The sequence below is a fragment of the Ictidomys tridecemlineatus genome, chromosome 2 (assembly GCF_052094955.1).
Source record: "Ictidomys tridecemlineatus isolate mIctTri1 chromosome 2, mIctTri1.hap1, whole genome shotgun sequence".
Classification (NCBI taxonomy): domain Eukaryota; kingdom Metazoa; phylum Chordata; class Mammalia; order Rodentia; family Sciuridae; genus Ictidomys; species Ictidomys tridecemlineatus.
In genome coordinates, this window is record NC_135478.1 from 232390193 (window position 1) to 232401346 (window position 11154).

The following is an 11154-nucleotide window of genomic DNA, read 5'->3' on the forward strand; positions in this document are numbered from 1 at the left end:
GCCTATGTCCTTTACTACTGTCATGCTCTTCCTTAAATGCCAGAAAAAATTTCAAGAAACATGGGCTGCAGTTGTTACTCAGAGATAGAGAGCTTCCTAGCATGTGTGAGGCACTGGGTCTGATTCTCATATATCACATATAAATAGATGAATAAAATAAAGGCCCATTAATAAGTAAAAATTAATAATAATAAAAAGAAGCTAAGTGTGCTCACTTCGGCAGCACATATACTAAAATTGGAACGATACAGAGAAGATTAGCATGGCCCCTGTGCAAGGATGACACGCAAATTCGTGAAGCGTTCCATATTTTTAAATACACTTGAAATAAAAATGATTAAACTAAATTTTGGTCCATTGGGGAAAAAAAAAAGAAGCTAAGTGAGGGGAGGAGCCAGTAATAACCTCCCATTAGGCCCCATCTTTAAAAATTTTTTTCAAGAATCAGTGGCCTTTTGGTCTCTAATATGACATGACATCTGTAATAGAGCATCAAAAAGTGATAAACTAGCTGCCGTATAGAGTTTGGTAGTATTAGTTATCCATAAAATAACACGAGGAATTGAGAAAGTGCTGCCTAATGGCCTTCAATGTTAATATGTTATCCATAGCACAGTGTGAAAATCTGATAAATTATCTGCTTTCTCATGTTTAATTTTGATTAGATATCCATATTATAGCTACCTATGGCATCACTGATTAAAATATCCTTGCCTTGTAGCCTGAAAACTGATGTGATATCACACTATAGGATCAAAACTTACCAAAATAGCTTCCATGTGTTCTCTGTCCCTCACAAAACATCCTCATCTTATCAGGAAAATATATATGGAAGGTAGTTACATGGCCTTTATATTCATATGATCTGCAAAATACAACCTCTAAAATTGATAAAATAGCTCCCTCATGGCATTTATAGCTAATCGGAAATAGATAATATAGCTTTTAATGGTCATGTAATGGTTTCTTTGTGGTATCCAATATTCATACAATATCTGCACTATAGCATCTTATACTATTTACCTATCCTGTGTCCTGTTTACTCATATGAAATCCATCCTAGAGCATCTAATGTTATTATAAGTGATGCATTTTGGCCTTTAATACTAATATGATTTCCATACTCTATCCTTGACAACTAACATAGTTGTACAAGGTGACATTGAATATTAATGTCATATTCATACTGTGGCCTCTGTATGCAATATTATAACTTATCTGTGGCCTTAACATTAATAAACTATCCATACTACAGAATGTAAACTAAAAATGGTAGCTTTCCTGTGGCTCTAATATTTACGGACTATCAACTATAGGAAGTTACACTAATATAATAAATTCCTCTCATAATGTAATTGGATGTCAGATTGCAAGATATGAAATTAATATCACAAATTCCCTAATGTTAATATACTATTCATGTTATAGCATCCAAAGCTAATATACAAGATGCTTGTAGATGTACATACCAAAATGATAATCTAATTTACATGACTTGTAGTCTTTGGAATTAATGTCATATCCATAGTATAGCATCCAAAACAGATTTTTTTTTAAAAGTCTCATTTTGGCCTTTAGTTCTCATAACTTGTGTATGTTATGGCATCAAAAATTGATCAAATAGCTGTGCTGAGGCCTTTAATACTGATGGGATATTCCTATAATACTATGAGAAAATAACATAGCTCTTTGTGGCCTTTAATACTGTTATGATATCCATAATTACCCATGAAAAATTAAAAATTAGCTGCCTTATAGCCTTTAATAGGGATAATTTATCCATATATAGCTTGAAAAACTAATAAAATAGCAACTGTTGCCTTAATACTAAGATGATTTCCATATTCTAACATCAAATGTGATAAAATTTCTGCTTTGTGGCCTTTAATTTGGAGAAGTTTTTCATTTAATAGCATAAAAAATGATATTATCAGTGCTGTGGACTTCATTTCTCATACAAAATCCACATTTATAGTTTTGAAAACTGATAAAGTAGCTGCCTTGTGGTGCTTAATTCTGATCATGTATCCATATTGTGAGATCATTAATTAAAATGTACTTTCCTTGTGGACTTGAAAACTGACATGATATCCTACAATAGCATCAAAATGAAAAATAGTTCCCATGTGTCTTCTATTCCTAATTTTATCAGGAAAATATATGTGGAATGTAGTTACGCAGCCTTTACATTTATATGATCTGCAAACTATAAGATCTATCTAAACTATTGTATCAATACAATAGTTTAGATACAATAGTTTCCTCATGGCCTTTATAGCTAATAAAGTATCAGTAATATAGCTTTTAAAAGTCATATAATATTGTGGTATCCAATATTAATACAATATCCATGCTATAGCATCTTAAATTGCTATAGTACTTGTCTGTGGCCTTTCATACTCCTATGCAATCCACACCAGAGCATCTAAATTTAATAAAGACATGCATTTTGGCCCTTAATACTAATAGGATATTCATACTCTGGCATTGAAAACTAATATAATAGCTACAAGGTGGCATTGAATATTAATGTAATATCCATACTGTGGCCTCTGGATGCAATGTTATAATTCACCTACAGCCTTAACATTAATACAATATCCATGCTACATAGCGTAAACTAATAACCATAGATTCCCTGAACCCTAATATTGATGTATTGCCAACTATAGAAAGTTAAAATAATATAAAAATGCCCTTCATTTTAAGGCAATTGGATATCAGATTGCAGTATGTGAAATTAATATCACAGCTTCCCTTAATGTGAATATAATATCCATGTTATAGAATCCAAATCTAATATAAAAGCTCCTTTGTAGTAATGATAATCCAATTTGCATGCATTGTGCTTTTTAGTATAAAGTTATATCAAAAGTATAGCATCAAAAACCAATAAAATATCTGCACTGTTGCCTTTAGTTCTCACACAGTGTGCATGGTATACCATCAAAAATGATCAAATAACTGTGTTGGGGCCTTGAATACAGATAGAATATTCCCATTATAACATGAGAAACACATAAAATAGCTGCCTTGTGGCCTTTAATTCTGATACAATATCTGTAGTATCACAGGAAAAACTGATAATTAGCTGCCTTGTGGCCTTCAGTAGAGATAATTTAGCCATATATAGCATGAAAAACTCATAAAATAGCTTCCTTTTGCTTTAATACTAACATATCCATACAATAGCATCAAAACTTGATAAAATTGCTGCCTTATGGCCTTTCATAATTAGATGTTATCCAAATTATAGCATGAAAAAAACATAGTAGCTGCCCCATGGACTTCATTCTCATACAAAACCCATATTATAGCATTCAAACTGATAAAATAGCTGCCTATATCCCTCAATACTGATATGCTATTCATATTTTAGCTTTAAAAACTGATCATGCAGCTGTCTGTAGTTTCTTGTACTAAAACAAAAATCCATGTGATGTTCCCTGAGGTCTTTAGTTACTAAAGTCATTCTCATTCATACAGAATCATAAAATCACATGGTAAATGTATACAGTGTGGTCTTTAAAGCTAATATGATAACCATATGATCATATTTATTACTAACATAACAGCTTCCTGTAGGCCTTTGGTAAAAATACAATATCCATGTAGAGCTTCAATTCTCATCTAATAACTGCCCTGTGGCATTAATATTACTATGACATCTGTCTTTGAAAACCAGATTGGTACTACACTGCTCTGTAGCTTTTAATATTAATAAGTTATTCATAAAATGACATTTCAACCTAATATTACAGACCCTGTGGCCTTGAATACTTATAAAATATCCATCGTGAGGCGTCAGAAACTGATAAAACAGCTGACATTTGTAATTTAAAACTGAAAAGTTATTCAAATTGTACCAGCAAAAAGTGATGAAATTCATACATTTGGCCTTTAAAACTGATGTGACATTTATGTTGTTCCATTGAAATGTATAAAACAGGTTCCCTATGTCCTACAGAACTGTTAGGCTATTCCTATGATACAGTGCCTTGTGGCCTCTAATATGAGGTGACGTCCATAATAGAACATAAAAAAGTGATAGAGTAACTCCATGGAGCCTTTCTTAGTAAGAATTATCTATGATGCAACATGAGGTTGTGACAAAGTGCTGCTTGTGGCCTTTATTTGTGGTATGTAATCCACAGAACAGCTGAAAAACTGATACATTAGCTGCCTTGTGCTGTTTAATTCTGATCATATCATCACTGATTAAAATGCATTTGCCTTGTGGCCTTGAAAACTGTTATGATATTATATTATAGCATCAAAAACTGACAACATTATCTTCCATGTGTCTTCTGTTCCTACCCAGACATCCTCATTTTGCTATGAGAAATGAATGTGATGGGTGCTATGTGGCCTTTTAAATTAATATGATTTTCAAAATTCAGCATTAAAAATTGTACAATAGTTTATTTGTGGCCTTTCTAGCTAATAGGATATCACTAATATAGCTTTAAAATCATAAAATGGTTCCCTGTGGTAAAAATATTAGTAAGTCATTAATAAATATTAATCAAATATTCACACTGTACTATCTTAAGCTACTATAATACCTGCTCAATGGCATATCAGAGCATCTAAAGTTAATAAAAGATATATTTTTGCTCTGCATACTAATATGATACCCATATTATAGCATGGAAAAGTAATATAACTGCTACAAAGTGACAATGAGTACTAATATTATATCCATACTGTGACCTTTGAATGCAATAGTTCAGCTCTCTTGTGGCCTTATTATCCTTGCTATAGAATGTAACTAATAATGAAAGATGCTATGTGCCCCTGATATTAATGTAATATCCATGCTACAGGAAGAAACACTATTATAATAAATTCTTCCATTTGAATTCAATTAGATATGAAATAGCAACATTCAAAATTAATATCATAGCTTCCCTTACTGTTAATATAATGCCCATGCTACAGCATCCAAATCTAAAATGAGAGCTGCCTTGAAGACATTTGTACTAACATGGTAATGTAATTTATATGCCTTGTATTCTTTAGTATTAATGTTATATCTATAGGATAGCATCAAAATCTGATAAAATAGCTGCCTTGTGGCCTTTAGTTCTCATAAGGTGTGCATTGTATAGCATCTAAAAATGATAAAATAACTGCATTGAGGCCTTGAATACTGATGTTTATAATATTATATGGAAAACTAACAATCAGCCACCTTTTATTCATATGCAGCATGAAAAACTGATAAAATGGCTTCCTTGTGGCGTTACCACTAACACTTTATCCATATTATAGCATCAAAACTTGATAAAATTGCTGCTTCATGGCCTTCCACATTGAGATTTTATCCAAATTATGGGATGTAAAAATGATATGATAACTGCTCGTGGACTTCAATACTCATACAAAATACACTTATAGCATTCCATCTGGTATGATTTCTGCCTTGTGGCCCTCAATATTGATATGGTATCTATATTATAGCTTCAAAAACTGATAATGCACCTGCCTTGTGATCTTTTGCACTGAATGGAAAATCCATGTGATATTCTCTGTGATCTTTAGTTATTAATAATATCTCCATAGTACAACATCACGAAACAATATACTATATAAAGTGTGGCATTTAATGCTCATATGGTAACCCCTTGATATCATTTATTATTAATATAATCTCTCCTTGGAGTCCTTTAGTAATAATAGAATATCCATATAGAGTTTCAATTGTCATATATTAACTGCTCTGTGGCATTAATGTTATTCTGACATATTTATTTAGAAACCAAATTTGATGTTACAACTTCTTGTAGCTTTTAATAATAATCAATGATCCATAAGGTTGCATCTTAATCTAATATGACAGAGGGCCCTGTTGCCTTCAATACTGATATGATATCCATTTTATAACATCAAAACTGATAAAACAGCTGCCCTTTGGACTTCAAATCTGAAAAGATACCCAAATTAGAACATCAAATGATATAACATCGATACATTTTGACCTTTAAATATAGATAAGATATCCATGTTGTTGCATCAAAAACTGATAAAATAGCTTCCCCGTGTGCTTCAGTACCATCATTCTATTCTTTGTATACCATGAACAATTCATGAAACAGGAGTCTTTTAACCTCCGATATGACATTGTATCTATAATAGAGCATGTAAAAGTGAGAGTACCTGCCATAGGCCTTCCGTAGTGAGTTATCCATAAGATAACATGAGATACTGACAAAGCGATGCCTTGTGATCTCCAATGTTGATATGCTAAATATCATATAGCTTGAAAGACTGATAAATTTGCTGACAAGTGATATTTAAATCTGATCAGGCATCCCTATCATAAATCACTGATTGTCGTATACTGGCCTTGTGACCTTGAAAACTGACATGATATTGTACTATAGCATCAAAACCTCATAAAATAGCTTCCATATGTCCTTTAACCCTAATCAGATGCTATAGGGCCTTCTAAGTTAACATGATCTGCAGAATGTTCCGTGTGGACTTTATTGCTAATAGACTATCGCTAATAGAGTTTTTTAAGAGTCACATAATGGTTTCCTTGTGGTGTCCAATGTTAACACAATATATACACATTATAGCAGCTTAAACAAGTATACCTGCCCCGTGGCCTGTATCATCCTATGAAATCCATCCCATGGCATGTAAAGAGATAGGAGATGTGATTTGGCCCTCAATACTTATAAGATATTCATAGTCTATCACTTAAAAGTGATATAATAGTTATAAGGTGGCATTGAATATTGATGTCATATCCATACTGACAAGTGGTGTTTAGTTCTGATCAGATACTATGGCCTCTGGATGCAATTATAACTCACCTGTGGCCTTAACACTAAAACAATATCTATACAAGAAATTTAAACTAAGGAGGATAGATGCCTTATGGCCCTAATGTTGATATTATATCCAAATGATAAAGGATAGAACTAACATATTGAATTTTCCCATTTTAATACAATTGGATATTTTATAGTTGCAAGTGAAATTAATATTCAAGTTATATCATCCAAATATAATATAAAGCCTGGCTAGTAGAGTTTGTACTAAAGTGATAATTCACTTTACAGGCCTCTTGGTTTTATTTTTAATGTTATATCCATAGTATAGCAATAAAACTGATTAAATAACTGTGTTGTGGCCTTTAGTTCTCATAAGATATGGCTATTATAGTATCAAATAGTGATAAATAGCTTCATTGGGGCATTTAATACTGACAGTATATTTCCTATTATGCCATGAGAAAGTGATCAAATAGCTGCCTGCATCCCTACATACTAATATATTCCTGTTATACCATGAGAAACTGATAAGTGCATTGTGGCCTTGAATACTGACATAATATCCATAATATCATGTGAAAAACTTACAACTAACTACCTTGTGGCCTTCAATAGGGATACTTTATCCACATGTAGCATGAAACACTGATAAAATGGCTTATTTGTGACATTAATACTATCATATCTATATTATAGCATCAGAAGTGTATAAAATGTCTGCCTTGTTGTCTTTCATATTGAGATGTTATCCACAGTATAGCATATGAAAGTGATATAATAGCTGCCCTGTGGACTTCAATAATCATACAATATCCATGTTATTGCATCAAAAACTGATAAAGTAGCTGCTTTGTAGCCCTCAGTATTGGTATCTATGTTAGGCCATTCTTATTACTGGCTAATAAACTGTCTACATTTTGCTTGTGTTCTGAGACTTTCTGTGATGCTGAATTTAAAGATGATGTAGTAATTAATCTAGTAGAAGAAATCTCAATGCAGAACAGCATTCAGGTAGTGACATGAATATTGATGGAAGATTTTAGCCAAGTTTAATATGATAATCAGGATCAGAGAGCAAAGAATAAAGATTTGAACAATCTCTTAGGGATTGGAAAGACCATCTACAAATCAGGTTCAATGTTATAAAAATAAAAATTCTTTGAGAAGAGACTATTTGTGCACCTTTCTTACACAAGGGGAACTAGAAAGTTCTTTCGCCATGCTAAGCTGCCCAGACACACACCCTTGGTCCCAGGAGTCTTGGCTACTGCTTGAGATGGTGGCAGACCTTGGCATCAACCATGTGGTGCTGGTTCTGCAGAATTCTGGAGTTAGGGTGTCATGGAGGCTTCCACTGAGATTTCAAAGGGAAACCCTGGAGGCCAGGCAAGGTGACACTGGGATGAAGTCCCCATGGGCATCTCCTGAGAGGGTGATGCATGCAGAAATGAGAATGAGGTTGACGCTGTAGTGGAGACCCCTGAAATTAAGAGATGAAATGGAAAGTATGCCAAGGAAAGCTGTGGGAATCAAACAGATATAAGCTGAGAGAGGCTTTTGAGTTGCAACCAGCAAAGACATAGAGTCCTTGGAGAGAACATCACAATGCCATATGCCTCGGATGCTGGCTGTGGAACTACAGGTTTGCTTAGCTGAATTTCAGTTTTGCTTTGGTCCTTCTGGTACCAGTCTTGGAGATCAAGATTGGGTCCTTGTCCCCCTAGTATTGAAGATTAAACACCCAAGAAATGCTGAGGCAAGCATAGAAAGCAAGCTTAGAAAAACTTGCCCTTTACTTGCTGTTCTCCAAAGAGAAGAGGACCCAGAGCTGGGTGTCTGTGGAGTGGTTGCATTGTGCTCTTTTATGGACCTCAGAACCCCCCACCTTCTCCTTCTTCTCCACACATGTGCTTAAGGATAGGAAGGAGCAGGAACACAGAGGGCACTTAGGCTTTTTATTCTAACATAGTATTCATTGTATAGTATCTAAAATTAATGTAATAACTACATTGTAGCCTTTAATATGGATATGAGACCATATTACAGTTTCCAAAATTAATATAATACCTATACTTTGTCCTTTATGCTACTATTAGATCCATCATATACCAATTAAAACTAATATGATAGTTGCACTGTGGCCTTTAGTATTAATATCAATAATGTGGCCTTAAATATGTAATAACACTTCCTTGTGGCCTTTAATACTAGTAGGACATCCACACCTGAGCACCAAAAACTAATATAATAGCTCCACTGTGACCTTTATAACTAATATGATATCTATATTTTGGCATCTAAAACTGATAAAGTAGCTGAAATGTGGAATTTAATGTTAATATCATATTTATACTGTGGTTCTAAAACTAATATGATAGCTCTCTCATGGCCTTTAATAAATATCCACATTATGGCACCTAAAACTAATATAATAGCTACCCTGTGGCCTTTAGTACAAATATGATATCCATATTATATCACCTAAAGGTAAAAATAATATATGATTTTTTTTCAATTTTATTTTTATTTTTATTTTTTATTTTTTTTTCATTTTTTATTGATTGTTCAAAACATTACAGAGCTCATGATATATCATCTTTCATACATTTGACTCAATTGGGTTTTGAACTCCCCAAATACATATTGCAGACTCACTTCTGTTACATACTCACATTTTTACATAATGGCATATTAGTGACTGTTGTATTCTGCTACCTTTCCCATCCCCTACTATCCCCTCTCCCCTCCCCTCCCCTCCCATCTTCCCTCTCTACCTCCTCTGCTGTTGTTCAATTCTCTCCCTTTTTCCCCCTCCCCCTTGCCCCTCATAACCTCTTATAATTTTGTGTATCACTGAAGGTCTCCTACCATTTCCATATACTTTCCCTTCTCTCTCCCTTTCTCTCCCCCCATTCATCTTAGTTTACTGTTAGTCTTTTTTGGTCTCTAATACTTTTAAGAAATCCATAGTATAGGCTCTAAAATAAATATTTTAGCTGTCCTGTGGCCTTAAATACTAATGTGACATCCATATTTTAGTATCTAAAATGAAAAAATAAATTCCATGTGGCCTTTATTATTAATAAGACTCTAATGGTTAATTTGAATTGTCAATTTGATTGGATTAAGATATGCTGATGATTAAGGGGCTTATTGGTATGTCAATGAGGGTGTGTCTAGAAATGATTGGCATGTGGGTCAGCCAGCTGAAATGTAGACCCTTCCTAAATATAGGCAGCATTGTCCAAGAGGATGATGGCTTGGATGGAATATGAGTTGGAAGAACAAGTAAGCAGCAGCAGATGCAAGCTCAATTCTTCTTGAAGGGGTTCTTGATTGCTGCTTCAATCATCTGAGGATATCAAACTCTCACTTCTAGTATAATAACTGCCCTGTGCCTTTAGTATTACATGATATTCATACTATATCATTTAAAGCTAATGTAATAGCTTCCCTGTGGCTTCTAATACTAATATTATATTATATCATCTAAAACTGACATAAAGCTGCCTTGTGGCCTTGAATACCAGTACAACATTCATATTATAGCATATAAAACTAATAATAATAGATACCTTGCAACCTTTAATAATAGGATATCATAATTATAGCATCTAAAAGTAAAAAACATCTGCCCTGTGGTCTTTGGTGTTCATATAATGTCCTTATTATAACACTGTTTATCTAAAACTGATGTAGTAACTACCTGTGACATTTAATATGATATTCATATGAGAACATGTGAAACTCATAAATTAGCTACCCCATGGCCTTTAATATTGATATAACATCCATACTGTGACCTATAAAACTGAAATAATAGTTGTCTTGTGTTCTTTTAATACTAATATAGTGTCCATACTGTAGCATCTAAAACTGATATAATAGCTGCCCTGAAAATTTTAAGATTAATATAATATGCAAATTATAGCATCAAAACTAATATAATAGTTATCCTGTGTACTTTAATACTAATATGATATCCATGTTATAGAATAAAAAATTAATACAGTAAGTTTACTGTGACTTCAATAGTAATATATTCACACTATAGCATCTAAAACTGATTTAGTACCTGCCATGTGACCTTTAATAATTATGCAATATCCATATTATATCCTCTTAAACTCATATAATGGTGTATCTCTAGTCCTTAATACTAGTAAGCATGTATACTATAGTATCTTAAACTGTTATAATAGTTGCCCTGTGGCCTTTAATATTAATATAATACCTGCTCTGAGAACTTTATTACTATTATTCATAGTATAGCAGCTGATACTTTTATAATAGCTGCACTGTGACCATTAATAGTAATATGATATCCATACTGTAGCACTGAAAGATAAAATAATGGCTGGCTTTTGGC

General features: G+C 33.2%; 1 non-coding gene across 1 annotated transcript; it reads left to right on the plus strand.

Moving 5' to 3' along the window:
- The first annotated feature begins 207 nt into the window (after nucleotides 1-207).
- Nucleotides 208-314, plus strand: LOC144375539 (U6 spliceosomal RNA). The gene has a single exon (XR_013435606.1). It is a non-coding gene; the product is annotated as a U6 spliceosomal RNA (small nuclear RNA).
- Nucleotides 315-11154: the final 10840 nt, after the last annotated feature.